We start from the raw sequence: 18660 nt of genomic DNA on the forward strand, positions 1-18660 counted from the left end.
CGCGTGGTCTGCTTCTGACATGCCCGCTAGGCGGTATGTTTGGCGCGCTCCAGTAAAAGATTTTTAGAACGGGGGCGCCTGGGTGGCTCAGTCGGTTGAGCGTCTGGCTTCGGCTCAGGTCACGCTCTCGCGGTTCGCAGGTTGGAGCCCCGCATCGGGCTCTGGGCTGACGGCTCAGAGCCTGGAGCCTGCTTTGGATTCTGTGTCTCCCTCTCTCTCTCTCTCTCTCTCTCTCTCTCTCTCTCTCTCTCTCTCTGTGTCCCTCCCCCACTTGTTCTCTCTCTCTCTCTCTCTCTCTCTCTCAAAAATATATAAACATTAAAAAAATTAAATGTTTATTTTTAAGAGACAGAGCACGAGCAGGGGAGGGGTAGAACAGGGAGACACAGAACTGGAAGCAGGTTCCAGGCTCCAAGCTATCAGCACAGAGCCCGATGCAGGGCTCAAACTCATGAGCCACGAGATCATGACCTGAGCCAAAGTCGGACCCTCATCTGACTGAGTCACCCAGGCACCATAACTTCAAAAAAATGTAATTAAGAGCCAGCTGGCAGGGGTGTCTGGGAGGCTCAGTTAAGTGTCCGACTCTTGGTTTCAGCTCAGGTCGTGATCTCACCGTTCACAAGTTTGAGCCCGTATTGGGCTCTGCCCTGATTGTGCGGAGCCTGCTTGGGATTCTCTCTCTCTCTCTCTCTCTCTCTCTCTCTCTCTCTCTCTCTCTCAAAATAAATAAAGAGTAAAACCTTGAAAATATAAATAATAATAATAATAATAATAATAAAGAGCCAGCTTACACACACCCACTATACCACTGGATATAGATAACAGGGTGAAACATGACAAGGCCATGCCTTCAACCAGCTCTGTTTGTGCCCTGCGGTGCTGGACCCTGAATTTGAGGACACAGTGCTGACCGGGACTCACAGAGCTACCCCCCAGGGGGCACATAGATTGTATGTGGGGATTGGGGTGTGGGGTGTGGAGGAAGAAACAAATAAATCTACTCAACAAAATAAGAAAATGCTCAGGAGGCGTTCCAGGGGAGTTCTGCTTTGAGTAATTTCTGAGTAGGGTTTTGTGGGATGAATAGGAGTTTTCCATAAAGACTGGAATGGCAGACCAGGCAGAGGGAAAAATGTGTGCAAAGGCTTAGGGTTTTTAAAGGATATGCCAGGTTCTTGGAGCTGTAAGTTGCTCCAAAAGGGTAGCGCAGAGGGTGATAACTAGTCAAAACTAGCCCACAAATATTTTCAGAAATATCTGGATAGAGCTCCTAAGGCTTAAAAATTAATGATTAACGTTTTTTATATTGTATATTTTTATTTTGAGAGAGAGAGAGAGCGCGCGCGCAAGTGAGCAGGGGAGAGGGGCAGAGGGAGAGAATCCCAAGGAACCTCCACACCCAGCACGGAGCCCAATGCGGGGCTCAATCCCACAACCCTGGGCACCGTGACCTGAGCCGAAACCAAGACTCGGATGCTTAACCGACTGAGCCACCCAGGCGTCCCTAACTAATTAACGATTTTGTATAAAAATCCAGATTTGTGCCCTTCCAAGAAAACCCAGAAAATCGGGTAACCCAGCCAGGACCTGCATCCCCACAAGGCAGTAAGAGACCAGAGCATAAGGGGAACGGGCTCTCGCATCCTCCGCGGTCCCCACCACTCCCTATTGCCTCCCAACACAGCGCCTGTGGGTCCCTTAGCATCTTAACATTTGGCCCACGTTTTACTGCTTTCCCCGTAAAGAGCAAGGTCCAGCCATACTCACATCTCTGTATACAAAAGGAAAAGGAAATCCAGGAGGACTCCCTGTTCCTAACCCCCAGCTGGCTTTGCTCTCTGTCCTTCCTGCCCGGCGGACCCTGTAGATGTCCGAGTTTGCCACCGCTGATGTAGCATCAGGACCCAAAGCTGGGTCACAGTGGTTTTATGTGCCAGCTCAGAAGTGTCCTTTAGGCTATGGGGAACTCTTGAAAAATGTGTATTCAATTATTCAACTGATGGTTGCAGCGGAAGCTGTCGATGCCCCATCCAGACCCCTCCAGCCTCACCGGCTCAGCAGGCTCCCGGCTGCGGTCCAGCTGCCGCTACGCGCGCGGCTCTCGGCCTTGGGGCTTTCTCCAAAGCTTCTGAAGCCTCCTCTGCCCCGAGCCTGGCAGGTTGCAAGAGCCAGGGAACGGCCCCCCTCCCCGGGATCGCCTCTCGACCTGACGGGCAGTTGGTGAGCAAACGAGCCGTCTGTCTCTTTCACCTCCCGGCGCCGTCCTGCACCGCCCCCCGGAGGTCCCCAGCGCGAATGAGCTTCAGTCACCCACAGTGGTAACGGGCTCCATAACACGCCCGTCAGTCACCAGCTGTGTTCCATCTGTCTCCCTTCCCTGCCCCCCTGCTGGTGTTTCCCCGGGTCACCACCTAAATAAACGGGACTTGCCTTTGAATCCTTATCTCAGGCTCTGCTTCCCAGAAGCCCAACCCAAACCCTAGTTGTCAAGCCACTACTCTGTGCTGGGGAACAAAGAGGGTGGTTTGTACTCTTGGGGACCTCACAGGGTAGCTGTAGAGGAGAGAGCCCACAAATAAGGACGTGAGCGATATATATGATTTAAAGACGGGAAGAGAAGGAAAAAAAGTACGGTAGAACGTGGTGGTTTTAAAACATGTCCACCCAGGGGCGCCTGGGTGGCTCCGTCGGTTGAGCGTCAGACTCCTGATTTCGGCTCGGGTCACGATCTCGTGGTTCGTGAGCTCGAGCCCCGCATCGGGCTCCGCGCTATCAATGTGGAGCCTGCTTGGGATTCCCTCTCTCCCTCTCTCTTTCTCTAATAAATAAACTAAAAAATAAAATAAAATAAAATATGTCCACCTACCCCCATTTTGCCCATGTGTGAAGGTGGCCAGAAGGTACAAACTTCCAGATAGCATATAAGCCCTGGGTATGGAATGTCCAGCACCGTGACTCTAGGTAGCAATACTGCGCTGTATATTTGAAAATTGCTAAGAGAGTAGTAGATCTTAAAAGTTCTCATCACACGGAAAAAAACTGGTACCACGTGTGGTGATGGGTCTTAACTAGATTTATTGTGGTGATCATTATATGTATGTAATGTAATAACATATATAACATATATATATAATCGTTATGTTGCACACTTAGAATACAATGCTCTACGTCAATTAGATCACCATAAAAAGAATTTTAAAATATGAGGTGCCTGGGTGGCTCAGTCGGTTAAACGCCTGACTCTTGATTTTGGCTCAGGTCGTAATCCCATGGTTTGTGAGTTCGAGCCGCCCGTAGGGCTCCACACTGACAGTGCAGAGCCTGCTTGGGACTCTCTCTGTCCCTCTCATGCTTACTTTTTCTCTCTCTCTCAAAATAAATACATAAACTTAAAAAAAATGTTTATGAAATAAATACGTCCACAAATTCTTTGATATTATTTCTTGCAAGAAACGGAGCCCCGTCTACCTCCATCTGGAGTGTGGCTTGAGGAACCATCGTCTGATGGATAGAGTGTGACACAGGCGACAGAACGAGGCAGAGCCTCAGCTCCCTCAGATCCCTTGCTGTAGGGAAAGCCAGCCTTCATGTTGTGAGGCTAATAAAAATTAACCCTGGGGGTAACTGAGGAAGAAGGTTCCAAGGAGAAGGAATGACCTGTGCAAAGGCCCTGAGGCAGGAGCAAGCCTTGGTATTCAAAGAACAGTGATGAGGCTAACATGGCCAGAGTGGTGGGGGCAGAGGAGACATGGGGGCCAGAGAGGTCAGATGTGGTGCAGCAGTTGTCAGTGAGGGACACTATCACCCCTCAGGTTGACGGTAGAAATGTGCAAGAGTTTGGTGCGGTCACAATGCCTGGGATTGCTTGTGACATCTGGATGTGGCAGCGGGGACACACAACAGCCTGCACTGTGACAACCAGTCACATGTCACGAAGAACTACCCTGCCCAAGATGCCCAGATCGAGACATCAGAGAATTATGAAAATCTTTTAAAAGATTTCTCTGCCTAGGGACACCTGGGTGGCTCCGTCAGCTAAGCGTCGACTGTTGATTTTGGTTCAGGTCATGATCTCAGGGTCAGGAGATCAAGCCCCATGTCAGGCTCTGTGCTGACAATGAAGAGCCTGCTTAGGATTCTCTCTCTCCCTCTCTCTCTCTGCTCCTCCCCTGCTCATTCCTTTCTCTCTCCCTCTCAAAATAAGTAAATAAACATTTTAAAAATTCTCTATGAAAAAAAAAAGATTTCTCTGCACAGAGTAGAATGCAGAGTCAGCTACCTTTTTTTGTAGATGGGGGCAGAAAAATATATTCATATTTGTCCAGACTTGCATAAAGACACTATGGAAAGATATATCTGATTCTGGTAATAATGTATATCTGTTGGCAGCTTGCAAACTGGGCCAGTGGGGCCTGGAGTAAGAAGGGGGGCCTTTTGGGGCACCTGGGTGGCTAAGTCAGTTAAGCGTCCGACTCCTGACTTTGGCTCAGCTCATGATCTCGTGGTTTGTGAGATCGAGCCCCACATCAGGCTCTATGCTGACAGCACGGAGCCTGCCTGGGATTCTGTCTCTCCCTCTCTCTGCCCTTCCCCTGCTTGTGCTCTCTCTCTCTCTCTCTCTCTCTCTCAAAATAAATAAACTTAAAAAAAAAAAAAGTAAAAAGGGGACCTGTCAAACAATACCTCTTTGTGTATTTACATTTTTTTTTTTGAACGTGTGAATGTACTACTGATCAGACAAATAATTAGAAACCGAAAAGGATCACCTTGGCCACTGAGGGGGGGGGGCATTTGGAGAGGCAAGGCTGGGGTGACAGGAGTGTCATCTGATTTGAAACAGGAGTTGGAATCACGGGGGCAGGGGAAGGTTGACTTGGAGCTCACAGGGAGTGGGGTTCAGTTCTAAGACTGCATTCGAGCTGGTGTGTGAGTAGCTGGGTCGGCCTCCTAGGAAGGCGACCGTCTCCGACAGCTTGGGCTGCTGTAACGAAATACCATAGATGTGGGAGGGGCCGGGAGGGGGGTGGCTTAAACAGCAGACACTCCTTTCTCACGGTCCTGGAGGCTGGGAAGTCCCAGATCAAGGTCTGGGCAGATTCAGTCCCTCGTGGCAGCTCTCTTCCTGACTGACAGCTTACACCTTCTGTGTTCTCACGTGTTCTCACGTGGCAGAGGAAGACAGAGGAGGGAGGGAGGGCAGGCACGGAGGAGTTCTGGTCTCTTCCTTGTCTTTCTTTCTTAAAAAAATTTTTTTTTAATTTTTAAAAATTAATTAATTTTTGAGAGAGAGCTCGAGTGAACAAGGTGCAGAGAGAGAGGGAGAGAGAGTGTAGATCCTGGAGTGGGGCTCGAACTCACGAACTGTGAGATCATGACCTGAACCGAAGTCAGATGCTTAACTGACTGAGCCACCCAGGCGCCCCTCTTTTTTTATGTTTGTTTATTTATTTATTTGTGAGAGAGAGAGCAAGAGAGAGAGCACGAGCAGGGAAGGGGCAGAGAGAGAGACTGAGAGAGAGAGAGAATCCCAAGCAGGCTCCAAGCTGTCAGCACAGAGCCTGATGTGGGGCTCGAACTCACGAAGCATAAGATCATGACCTGAGCCGGAACCAAGAGCTGAGTGCTTAGCCACATAACCCGACTGGGCCCCCCAGGCGTCCCCCCACCTTTCCTAAGAACATTAATCCCATCATGAGGGCCCCACCCTCACGATCCCCTCGAAACCCAATCCCGGGTTCGGGCTTCAACATGTGAATGTGGGGAGACCGCAAACATTCGGTCCGTAGCGCCTACCTGGAAGCAGAACGTGAGGCAGGGACTCAGATGCCCGTGATGTGGGGGGCAGGACTCTCAGGAGAGAAGAGAGCGAGGGAAGCAGGACGGACAGATGGATGGGCTCAGCCAGGACGTGGGTTCAGCTGGATCTAACCCCAGCCTGATCCCACGGGGAGCTCTGGAGTGTGAACTGCATCATATTGTTGTCACAAGTTGAGGCAATGGGGGGGGGGGGCTGGCCTCTAGCACCCCCAGATCGGACCGCGATTGGCTGCGGGCTGTACCTGGGGGGAGGGAGTAGCCCCCTGGCATCTCCAGAGGAGGGGGCTCCCAGCACAAGACATGCTCCAGAGAAGGGGCAGGTGTCAGTCCTTGGCAGCTAATGGCCGAACCCAAAGCGGGTGGAAGACAGGTGCACTGGCCCCGGAAAGGGGATGTGGTCCGGGTGGGGGCACCCGCAGGGTCTCCCGCGGCGGCCACCGGCCAGGGGAGGCCCGGCCCCATCCTTCGTCTTATTTTTATTTAGCAAACGCCGATCTGTCTGTCCTCTGTAGCATGCCAGGCACTATTCTTAGAGCCGCACACGTTTCAATCCTCACAACGACCTCCGAAGCGAGCACTGGTTTTACCGCTACCCTGGACTGCGGTCTCAGGGAGCCTCCCCCTGAGCCCCACCCCCCCCCTGCCCGGGGGCCCACGGAGCCCCTCGCCCCTGCCAGTCGCCCCCATCCATCCATCTTGCGGCCCCGAGCCCCCAGCTCTCACCGCCTCCGCTTGGCAAATCCTTCTTCCCGCTCTTAATTGATTCTTAATCTGCAGCCTTGGGGCAGCGCTGCTGAGAAGGCAGGTGGAAATCATTTCCTTCAGCGCCGGCCGGAGCTCCGGGCATCCGAGGGGAGCCCCCCGCCCCACCCCCCGTTGCTCGCGGACCTGGGCCCGCAGTCCCCGCTGGCCCTCATCCCACTTGCCCTCTGCTTCGCCCGCTTCGCTCCTTTCCCAAGGATTTAGGGGGGAGAATGTGGCAAAAGGAAAGCCCCCCTCCCCTGCCAAAGACCAGAGCCTTCTGGGGGCACTGGGAGACGGTGAAGGGTTGGCATCATGGTGCCCATTCGAGGCCCACGTGTGCCCTGAGCCCAGAGGTTCTCACGGGGGCGGTTCTGCACCCCCTCCAGGGGCAATTGGGCTATGTGTGGACATATTTAGTTGTCATGACTCAGGGCAGGGGGGAGGGGGAGGGTGCTATGGGTATCCGGTGAGTGAGTGGAGGCCAGAAAGGCCACTCAACATCCTTCAGAGCGTAGGACGGCCCCGCCACAGAGAAGGATCCGGGCCCACTGTCACCCGTATCCCTGCTGAGAACTGCCCTAGGCTTTGCCTGGGACCCTGTACTTCCAGCTCCTTCCTGCTGGGGGTGCAGCCTCGGTGGGGGAGATGCCAGGACATCAGAGACATTTTGTAGCTTCCCTGGGCGACCCTGTTGGGCAGCCAGGACCGAGAACCACCCCCCAGCAGAGGGTCTGCTCTCAGTCCCCTCCCTCTTCCTCTCTGGGTGCCTGAGTTTGTCAACTGGGGGGCGGAAGAATGTTCTGGAAACCCCTCCACAGCCCCAGGCTCCCATCCTCCTTCCCACCCCCCTGTGGGCTCTCCGGGCCACCCCCACACCCCCAACCCAAAGAGCAGTGGAAGCCCCCCACCCCCACCCCCCACCAGAAGGGCACGGGAAGGGCCTCCAGGGAGCAGAGGGCTCCGAGGTGGCCCAGCCCTCTGACCCTCCTGCCGGGCAGGGGAGATGGCGGACAAGGTGGGCCGTCCCCGGACCCTGACGTGTGAAGTCCAAACACACAGAAGAGGGGAGTACGAGGCTGGACGGAGGGAAGGGCTAACCCTCAGGAGAAGGGGGTGAATGTAGAGAAGGGACTGGGGCAGTGGATGGGCCCCGACGGAGGGTGGCCAAAGCCCGGGTGCATGTGGGGCAAACAGGTCACCTGTGCCCCAAACACACCCTCGCCCAGTGACACCCTTCCCGTGCGCTTAAATTCCCACACAGCCGCACGCACACTCACGCCCTCACGTGCCCTCAAATTCCACACGCTTACATGGCCTCCTATCCCATGGCAGCTTCACACACACACACACACACACACACACACACACACACACACGTGTGAGGTTAGTGTCTGTCCCTCCGGGACGGAGCGCAGTGCAGACAGGGCTGTTTATCTTGCTCACCTGGTGCCCAGCACAGAGTGGACACGCGGGAGGTGCTCAGTCACACACGTCCTCACTCCCACGTGGTCACACACAGTCACGAGGGTCCCCCACACTCGCACAGACACACGCAGGCGCCCTCCCCCCGCCACCCCTCTGCCGAAGCCACCCTAAGACTCTGTAAATGTCACCTGCTGTCTGCTCTGGTCCAGGCAGGCCAGGGCGGGAGGGGGCAGTGGGCCGGGCGCTGGCCCTCCGCTCCCCACAGGCACCCCGAATCTCTCTGCTTTAGGGCTGGGCGGATTTAAAGCGAGAGCTGCCCTCCTGAAACCAGGACCCCCCCCTCCCCCATCCCCAGCACCACAGGGGCCTGGGAGGCAGGCCCAGCAGCCTCAGGCCTGGAGGGGTCCTTTGTCACTGTTAGTTCGTCGATTCATTTTGCATACTTGATTGAGTGCCTCCGGTGTGTCTAACCCCCTCGCTGGGGGAACCCAGCCCTCCATTTTTCTTCCTTCCAGCCAGGAATGTCTTCTGAGTGGGCTTTACCCCATCCCCCAGCCCCCGCTAGGGAGTACCGTGGGCATTTTAATCCCATTCTCCACCGCAGAGACTTTGCTGGGAAACAGCTAATTATATCCCTCCCCCAAAGACAGTCTGGTGGGGCTTGGGTGGCGTTGGGTGAGCACGCCCTGCGTCCACAGCTGGTGGCCCGCGGGCCAGCGCACAGAAATTTCTATATATTTCTAATTCCACAGCAATACTTTGATTAGAGAGCCGAGGTGTTGTGTACGACCTCAGGGACCTCATTATTTTTCTAACTCAAATAAATACGGCATTCAGAAAGCAGGGAGGGGCGGAGGGGGTGGAGGAAAGAAAAGTCGCAGGAAACCTCATCTATAAAAAGAATTCAGGCCTTAATGAGCTTTTAAAACTTGCCAACCCCTCTCCCCCCTCCTCAATCTATAAACAGAAGACATGGCTTCTGGCTTCAGCCCCGGATTTGGGGGGAGGGCAGGGTGGGCACAGCAGGCTGGGGACTCAGCTGGGTGTCTAAGATTTTGGGGAGGGGGGCTACCTTGCTTCATCCTTGTGTGTCTGCAATTCTTTCTAAAAGAGCTTCCGCCAGGAGGGGCTGGGGTGAGGAGATGGGGAAACTAAGTCCGGGCAGAGCAAAGGAAGGCTGGACCACTGGATGCGTATTCAGCAGCCTCCCTAAACTACTTTCACGCTGGGGCAGACAAGCCTTGGGTCTGCCCCAGGCTGTGGGGAGTCGGGGGGGGGGGGGGGGGGGGGAGGGCTTGCCACCCTCAATGGCTCTGACATTGGGATGGGTGTGGACAGAGTGAGGTGGTGACCACAGAGCTCCCTGAAGGGCAGGGTGACCTCCGAGTCACTGCCCATGTCGCCTCTCTAACAGGAGCAGGGAAGCTGCCCAGAGCAGGCAGCAAAGCCAATTTTAGGTGAAAGATGAGTTCAATGAGCAGAAATGAGCTTGGAGCTGAGAAATTTCTGCGTGACGAAAATTCTGGGAGCAGGGTAGACCCAGGGCAGCGGGCAAGGGCCTTAGGAAGGACTCAGGGGTCTGGGAGGGGAGGGGGAGCTGTAAGAAAAAAGATTCAAGGCACCCAGGGGACTGATGGGGGAGAGACGGGAGGGCAGAGAGGGGGCTTTCCCCTGTCCCTCACTTTCTCCCTACCCCCACTCCCCCACTGCTGTTTTGTTCATGACACCTGATATGTGTTGGTCTTCCGTCTCCTCCACCAGACTGGCCTCCTGCCTCACCTGAGGGCAAGGGGCTTTGTTTATCTTGAAATGTAGGCAGGAAGATGTCAGCCAAGGATGGGGCCACCCTCAGGGCGTAAGCATCCCTGGGCTGGTAAACCCAGTTGGGATTTGCTGTGTTTGCCAATTTCTGAGACATAAATTTCCCCACCTTGGTCAATTTCAAGTTGCAAAGGTGATAATCAGCGAAGGGGTAAGGCCAGTGCTATAGGCTGAATGTTTGTGTCCCCTCAGAATTCAGATGTTGAACTCCTACCCCCCAAAGGGAGGGTATTAAGAGGTGGGGCCTTTGGGGTGATTAGGTCACAAGGGTAGAACCTCATGAATGAGATCGGCGTTCTCATAAAAGGGACGCCTGAGAGCTCCCGTGCCCCTTCCGCCCCATGAGGACACGGCGAGAGGATGGCCATTTAGGAATCAGGGAGAGAGCTCTTACCAGGCACCTTGATCTTGCATTTCCAGCTCCCAGAACTTTGGGAAATAAATGCTTATTGGCTTTTTTGCTTTGTTTTATATATTTAAAAAAAAATTTTTTTTAACGTTTTATTTATTTTTGAGACAGTGAGAGACAGAGCATGAAGGGGGGAGGGTCAGAGAGAGGGAGACACAGAATCGGAAACAGGCTCCAGGCTCTGAGCTGTCAGCACAGAGCCTGATGCGGGGCTCGAACTCACGGACTGCGAGATCGTGACCTGAGCCGAAGTCGGCCGCTCAACCAACTGAGCCACCCAGGCGCCCCTGTTTTATATTTTTTTAATATTTATTTATTTTTGAGACAGAGAGAGAGAGACAGAGCATGAGTGCGGGGAGGGGCAAAGAGAGAGGGAGACACAGAATCCAAAGCAGGCTCCAGGCTCCGAGCTGTCAGCACAGAGCCTGACATGGGGCTCGAACCCACGAACCATGAGACTAAGACCTGAGCCGAAGTCGGATGTTCAACCGACCGAGCCACCCAGATGCCCCTAAATGTTTACTGTTAATAAGCCACCCAGTCCATGACGCTTTGTCACAGCAGCCTGGACACACAGAGACGGGAGCGTGAGGGGGTGTGCACAGGGGTGTGAGCTACGGGCACAAGGGAAACTGGCCCCGGGCGAGGGGACCTGATCTGTAGTGTATGCCAGTTTCCATGGTGTAAGTTTCCCCAGCTTGGTGGATTTCAAGCCGTGAACGGTGACGTCACCGAGTCCTAGGCTAGGAAGAGATGTGCAGAATGGGCCTCTGCGAGCCCGTGTGACCCAGCCCAAAGACACCACTGCGTGCCATTGCCTGGCCTGGCGGTGGCCCTTTTCCAAATTTGGCTCAGGAAGGAGAGAGGAGGAGAAAGCGAAAGAGCAGGCCTTCCCTCCCTCCTTCTAGTCCAGGGTCACACTCGCTGTTCCCTCAGCCTGGCATGCTCTTCCCCCAGATAATACCTGGGCCTTCCGCTCCCGATCTGGGTGGCCCCCATCCCACCCTGGCCCTGCCCCCTACGCTCCCAGCACCCTCCAAGCCCACCCGTGCAGGTTTCATGACGGCCATACCCCCACTATGAGTAGAGACGCTGAGGCACGGTGGGCGGGAGGGGTGGGTGAAGCAGGGATGAAGGGACAGAGCCACAGGGTGACGGGCCGCTGCATCTGCACGCGTAACCACTGGGTTCAGCAGCGCCCGCCCCGATTCTGTGATTCTCTCTGCCGCCGTTTGTGCTAAAGACCAGCGTGAGCACCCAGCTCCGCTGTCTGAGCGCGGCCAGGTCACTTGCTGTCTCTGGGCCTCAGTTTTCCCATCTGCAAAACGGGAGCCCACTGGCACCAGCACCACCCCCTGATGCGGTGTTGTGCGCCTTCGAGTGGAGAACGCTTGGTTCGCGGAGCTCTAGGGCAGGGTTTCTTGGCCTTGGCGGGACTGACGTTCGGGGCTGGGTCAGCGTTCCTTGCAGGCCGCTTTGCAGTATCCCTGGCCTCCACCTGCTAGATGTTCATATAACCCATGCCCCAAACTGCGACAACCAAAAATGTCTCCAGACATTGCCTACTACCCCCTGGGCGGGGGACATAACTGCCCCCTATTGGGAAACACCGCTGTAGATTTGCGGTTTTCCGCCCCGTCTACGCGTTCGAATCACCCAGGGAAGTTGGAAAACTCCCTAAAGCCAGCCTCACCCAATGACTTCAGACTCTCTAGGGCTGGGGTCAAGGGTCACCACTGTCAAGGCCCCCCAGGTGATCCACGTGTCCAGCCAAGGCTGAGACCAGTGACGGGTGACAGGTGGCACAGCCAAAGGGGACAATGGAGGAAGGCCCGGCCACTGTGTGGGTCACCTCCAGGGAGTGGAGCGAAGGGTGAGAGGTGGCCGCAGGGCTACCGGGAGCCACAGGAACTGTTACTCTCCCCTTTCGGCTCAGGCTGTCACAACAGAGTATCATAGACTGTGTGCCTTATAAACAACAGATATGTAAACAAATAACAGATTCGCAACTCACAGTTCTGGAGGCTGGAAGTCCAAGGTCAAGGCGCTGGCAGATTCCCTTCCCGCTGAGGGCTTTCTTCCCGGCTGGCAGACGGCTGCCTTCTCGCCGCCTCCTCACCTGGCCATGCCTCTGTGTGTGTGAAGAGTGAGCAAGAGATCTCTGGTCTCTCTTCCTGTTCTTATAAGGACACCAGTTCTGGGTGGTTTCGGTGGTCGAGCGTCAGACTTCTGCTCAGGTCACGATCTCGAGGTTCGTTGAGTTCAAGCCCCACACCGGGCTCGCTGCTGGCAGTGCGGAGTCTCCTTCGGATCCTCTGTCCGTCCGCTCTCTGCCTCCCCAGCTTGCGTCTTTCAAAAGAAAAAAAAAAAAAAAAGGACACCAGTTCACCAGTTCTATCAGGGCTCCACCCTTAATGTAACTTTAATTATCTCCTTAAAGGCTCCCTCTCCACATACAGTCACGTTGGGGGATTAGGGCTTCGACACAGGAATGTTGCAGGGACACGGTTCACTCCGCACCGAGGCGAATGGAAGAATATTCAGGACACAGCCAGGCTGTGAGCTTCTCAGTGTCATATGGGCACACAGACCCTTTGTGAACGTGGGCTCTCCATTCACCTGCAGACAAAGGGCAGGAGGGCTGAGTGGGGCCTGTGGGGGCTGTAGTGGCTCATGAGGAACGAGAGATAAAGAGAGGACGGCTGTCAGAGACCCACCCAAAGTGTGACTCATGCAGGACACTGTCCCCAGGGCCAAAGACCCTTCCTGACACAGGTTTCCAGCAGCTGCCGAAGGGACAAGGGAGCCCCAGTGGACGGGGCCCACGCCAGGCTCTCCGGCTCTCTAAGCCCACACTCGGTGCCCAAAAGAGGAATACTTTCTGGTTCCCCACTTGGGCAGGAAGGGGCTTTCCCATCCCTGAAAAACTCCCCCCGAAGCTGGGAAGATGTAAAAGGCACGCAGATGTGACGGGTTCAGGGCAGGAACGGTCGGTCGCACACAGCTCGGCTCAAGGAGGGGGACGCCCAGGCCCCCACCCCGTAAGAAACCTGAAGCTGTAGCCCCGCCCCGCCCCCTGGGGCATACAACATCATAGCATCTGGCATCCTCCCCATTTTTGTTTTAATCTTCATTCATCTTTGAGAGAGAGAGAGAGAGAGAGAGCGCACAAAGCAGGGGAGCAAGGGGCAGAGAGAATGGAAGACAGAGGATCCAAAGGGGGCTCTGCAGCCCAATGCAGGGCTCGAACTCACGAACTGTGAGATCATGACCTGAGCCAAAGTCAGACACTTAACCGACTGAGCCACCCAGGTGCCCCTACCATCATCACCATTTTTAAGTGGTGGCCTTAAGGCACATTCACACTGCTGTGCGGTCATCAGGGCTGTCTGTCTCCAGAACCCCATCCAACTTGTAAATCTGAAACTCTGTCCCCTTTAAACACTAGCTCTCCATTCTGCCTCCCGCCGGCCGCGGACCCCCAACATCCTACTTTTCTGTCTCCATAATTTTTATACACTAAGTCCTCATATAACTGGAATCACAAGTATTTGTCCTTTGGTGTCTGGCTTATTTCACTGAGCACAATGTCCTCGGGGCTCATCTGTGTTGTAGCACACGTCAGAATTCGCTTCCTTTTTAAGGCTGAATCGCATTCCCTTGTATGAATACCCCACATTCTGTTTACCCATTCATCTGTTGAAGGGCACTTGGGTCGCTTCCACACTTCGGTTACTGTGAATGACGCAGCTTGTAAGGAGGGCGCCCGGCTGGCTCAGTCAGACCAGCACGTGACTCTTGATCTCGGGGCCGTGAGTTCAAGCCCCATGCTGGGTGTCGAGATTTCTAAAAATAAATAAATAAACTTTTTTTTTTTTTAAGTAATGCTGCCGTGAACATGGGTGTGTAAATATCTCTTCAACACCCGGCTCTCATTTGTTGAGGGGGTACATACCGAGAAGTGTGATCGCTAAATCAGTTGTAGGTATGCCTTTAAATCCAGTGAGGCCTGGGGTGCCTGGGTGGCTCAGTCAGTTAAGCATCCAACTTTGGCTCAGGTCATGATCTCATGATCGCATGATCTCACAGCACGTGAGTTCAAGCCCTGCATGGGGCCCTGTGCTGACAGCTCAGAACCTGGAAACTGCTTCAGATTCTGTGTCTCCCTCTCTCTCTGCCCTTCTTCCCACTTGCACAAAAAAAAAAAAAAAAAAAAAAAAATCCAGTGTGGCCTACTGTGTGCCCAGAGTGCCTCAGTTCAAGACTGAGGGCATGGGACACCTGGGTGGCTCAGTCAGTGAAGCGTCCAACTTCGGCTCAGGTCATGATCTCACGGTTCGTGGGTTCGAGCCCTGCGTCGGGTTCTGTGCTGACAGTTCAGAGCCTGGAGCCTGTTTCAGATTCTGTGTCTCCCTCTTTCTCTGACCCTCCCCTGTTCATGCTCGCTCTCTCTCTCTCTCTCTCTCTCTCTGTCTCAAAAATAAATAAACGTTAAAAAAAAAAAAAAGACTGAGGGCAGAGCAATGAACAAAACGGACAGAGGCCCCTGTCCTCCAAGAGCCAGTGGCCCTGCGGGGAAAGGCAGGCAATGAATCAGTTAAATAAAATCCAAGGTGATAAGTTCCACAAGGAAAATAAAGCAGGGGAGGTGAATGGCAGCGCTGGCATGGGGGTGCAGATTCAATGGGGTGGCCAGGGAAGGCCTCACGCAGGAAGAAAGTGACTTTTGAGCAAAGACCTGAAGGAAGTAAGAGAGTGGGATTAGTTATCTACTGCTGCATAAGCAATTACCCCAAAATCTAGAGGCTTGAAACCACATGGATGATCTTACGGGTCTGTGGGTCAAGAATCTGGGTGCTGCTCAGCCGGTCGTCTAGCCCAGGGTCTCTCCAGAGGGTGCAGTCAAGGCTCCCCTGGGGGTGTGGCCGTCTCAAGGCTCCCCCTGGGGTGTGGTCATCTCAAGGCTCCCCCTGGGGTGTGGTCAGCTTGCAAGCACACACAGGGGGCTGTTGGCAAAATTCCGTTCCTCCCCGGCTATTAGCTGAAGGCTACTCTCTGTTCTTTGCCACCTAGACCCCTCCACGGGACGGCTCACATCTTGGTCACTGGCTTCATCAGGGCAGGCAAGTGAGAAGAAAAGAGAGAATACTAGTAACGGGGACAGCCCAGCAGGACAGAAGTCACAGTCTTATAACCTAATCTTGAAAATGACATACCACCCACTTCGGCCACATCCTATAGGTTAGAAGTGAGTGGTCCAGCCCTCCCTCAAGAGGAGGAAAGTACACAAGGGCATGAAGACCAAGAGGCAGGAACCATGGGAGACCATCTTTGATGCCGCCTACCACAGGAACTAGGCAGATATCTGGGGGAAGGGCAGAGGGAATAGCCTGTGCGTGCAAAGGTCCTGAGGCAAGAACAAGTTTGGAGTGTGGTCAGGACAAGAGGGACAGTGCGGGTGGAGCATGGACTGTGGAAAGGGAGGAGTAGAACAGGAAGGCTGACATTTTCTCTGAGAACAATAAGAAGCCACTGGACTATTTCAAGGCAGGTCACAATGTCATGCGATTTCATTTTGAGAAGTTTCATATGATACTTACAGAAGCAATAGGTGCCTGGGATTTGCTTTAAAATAGTCCATAAATGGGGCACCTGAGTGGCTCAGTCGGTTGAGTGTCTGACTTCGGCTCAGGTCCTACTCTCACGTTTGTGAGTTCGAGCCCCACATCGGGCTCTGTGCCGACAGCTCAGAGCCTGGAGCCTGCTTCAGATTCTGTATCTCTCTCCCTCTCCCCCTCCCCTGCTCATGCTCTGCCTCTCTCTGTCTCTCAAAAATAAATAAATGTTAAATTTTTTTTAAATAGTCCATAAATAAAATAAAATAAAATAGTCCATAACAAGAAAAAAAAGTTGGGGGGTGAAAGGTGAAACAAGATGGGCAACACGCGGATCATGACTCAAATCATAGGAGGTTTTCACACGCTTCTATTTTTGCATGTGTGTGAAGTTTTTCTATAATAAAAAGGGAAGTAATAACACATCATGTATCTGGTTTCGGGGGGGGGACAACAGTGGGGGATCCTGCGCGGAAGCGGGACAGACATGACTGCCAGAGTCCAGGCTAAAAGCCGTCGACATGGCCAAAACTGGATGCTGACAACACCAAGTGTTGACAGGACAGTGGAGGGACTGGAACTCTCTCATCCGCCGCTGCTGGGTGTAAAACAGTTTGCCACAGGCCTCGGGTCTCATGAAGTCGTGAGCTTCACACACAGCCCAGCGACCCCACTCCTGGACGTTTCCCCGAGAGGAACGAACACATAACGTCTGCGCAAAGACAGATCTGTTGGCAAACGTTCGCGGCGGCTTCGCTGTGATCTCCAAACCGCTGGAAACACCCCAAACGTCCACCAGCAGGGGGGCACAGATGAACAAGCCGAGGTCCGTTCACCCCGCGGCCTGCCAGGCAGCAGTGAAGGAGGCAAATCTGACAATGTTTGTGGCTGAGAAGCGGCGGGCCCGGCGAAAGAGGCCACCCTGCGCGGTCCCAGGGGCACGAAGTTCCCCAAAAGGCTAGACTAAGCCGCAGCGATAGAAATCAGAGCAGTGATTGGGGCGGCACAGAGAGAGGGCTGGGACACTTCTGGGACCTTCTGGATGCAAAGGGCGCAGACTCCGTGGCCTGCGGCCGCCGGGCCCACGCACCTGTCGAGGCGCGCAGGCGTGGGAACCTAGCGGCTGTAAACGGTCTCTCGCCAGGGAAGGCGATGCCAACCCCGGTGTGAAGGCGGCGGTGTGAGCAGTGGGATTCCGATTTCAGCTCTGAGGCAGAGTCCACAGGCCGTGCAGGCGCCCCTTGCAAGCCCCTGGCCGCCCCCAGGTAGGGGCGGGGCGGGGCGGGGCGGGGGAAGCCCAGACCTCCGTCCCCCCGCCGGGACGCGCTGGCGGGTCTAAAAGCTTCCCTGCAGCGGCCCAGGCGGTCGATAGCAGACACCCCGGCTCCCTCCGTCCCGCCTGCCGGGCAGTCCGGCCCCTTCCCGCCAGCCCAGCCCCCGGGGGGCGGGGGGGTTACGGGGGTGAGGGGGGTGGGGGGCGGCCGGGTGGAGCCCCGCGCCTGGCGCTGGTCCCCCTCCCGCACGCCCCTCCTTCTCCACCCCCTGACACTTGCCCTTGTCCCAGAGGCTGGAGGCGGGGATGGGGGTGGGGGGCACCAGCCATCCCCGCAGGGGGGTGCGGGGGGACGCCCCTGCCTGTGCCCACTTTTCCCCCCATTGAAGAGGCCCCGGGAGCCCAGATGGCTTCCTGAAAAGTAGGAGCTGTCTTCCTTCGCCCCTGGCCGAATAAATCTTTGACTTAGAGCCACGTCTTCAGGGGCCATTCAGGCTTGGGTTCATTCATTCGTTCATTCACCAAATATTTATTGCGCGTCCAATCCCCCCTGCCCTAGTGGAGTGGACATCCTAGACCGGCGCGGGACAACGGATACGACGAAGCCACAGATAAGGGCACATGGGTAACTTAAAATTCCCCAGCATCCACGTTTTCAAAAGTGGAAAATAAATAGATGCAATTAATTGTAATCCTGTATTTTATTTAATACCCCATCTAGGCAAACTATCACCCATCCAACATGCAAATCAATAGAAAAAAAATGATTAATGAGCTATTTTACATCCTTTTGTCCGTACTAAGTCTTAGAAATCCGGTACGTTTTCCCTTGGAGCAGCCCTCAATTCGGGCTGGTCGTTTTGAAGCACTCAGTAGGTACATGTAGCCGGTGGTGACCACGTGGGCTGGCACAGGCCAGGAGGATGGCAGGGGGCAGGAGCATGATCTGACTGTTAAGAAAGATCCCTTTGGCTGCTGTGTTAAAATAAATGGGGAAGAGGCCGTGACTTACCTTGAAATGCGCTAAGAAATGAGGCGCCCGGATAAAACAAGCTATTCATTAGCGCCAAAAAGAAACAAGCTATCAGGTGAAAAGACAGGGCAGAACCTTAAATGTATATTGCTAAGTGAAAGAAGCCAATCTGAAAAGCCTAGGTACCATGTGATTCCCACTCTATGACATTCTGGAAAAGGCAAAACTCTGGAGACGTAAAAACACCAGTGCTCGGCGGCGGGGGGGGGGGGGGGGGGGGGGGGGCGCTGGGAGGGATGAACAGGTGGGGCACAGAGGATTTTTAGGGCAGTGAAAATACCCTGTGTGTGTGACGATAATGGTGGACAGAGGTCATTCTCCATTTGTCCAAAGCCACAAAACACACAGCACCCAGAGTGAACTGTAAGTTATGGACTTGAGTGGTTAGGAAGGGTCAGTGTGGGTTCATCAATTGCAACAAATGTACCCTCAGGTGGGGATGGTGATGACGGGGGAGGCTGTGCATCGGCAGGGACAGAGGGCACATGGGAAATATCTGTGCCTTTGCCGCAAGTTCGCT

At 54.4% G+C, this 18660-nt stretch overlaps 2 long non-coding RNA genes across 6 annotated transcripts in view; one reads left to right on the top strand and one right to left on the bottom strand.

Moving 5' to 3' along the window:
* The window catches only part of LOC123382411, a 70999-nt gene that overhangs the window by 27673 nt on the left and 24666 nt on the right, over positions 1–18660 (bottom strand). For 3 of the 4 annotated variants that reach the window (XR_006590720.1, XR_006590728.1, XR_006590726.1), the window contains exon 3: positions 12234–12568. This is a non-coding gene — a long non-coding RNA (uncharacterized LOC123382411). Of the gene's footprint in view, positions 1–10650; positions 11721–12233; positions 12569–18660 lie in introns of those variants that run through there. The other variant, XR_006590718.1, reaches the window with a different exon arrangement.
* LOC109494570 lies at positions 16313–17799 on the top strand. Of its 2 annotated transcripts, XR_002149471.3 has the most exons (3): positions 16318–16660; positions 16979–17099; positions 17667–17799. It is a non-coding gene; the product is annotated as an uncharacterized LOC109494570 (long non-coding RNA). The 2 variants fall into 2 exon arrangements; XR_002737159.2 differs by having other exon boundaries at positions 16313–17099.

This window comes from Felis catus, chromosome A2, assembly GCF_018350175.1.
Source record: "Felis catus isolate Fca126 chromosome A2, F.catus_Fca126_mat1.0, whole genome shotgun sequence".
In the NCBI taxonomy this organism is placed as follows: Eukaryota; Metazoa; Chordata; class Mammalia; order Carnivora; family Felidae; genus Felis; species Felis catus.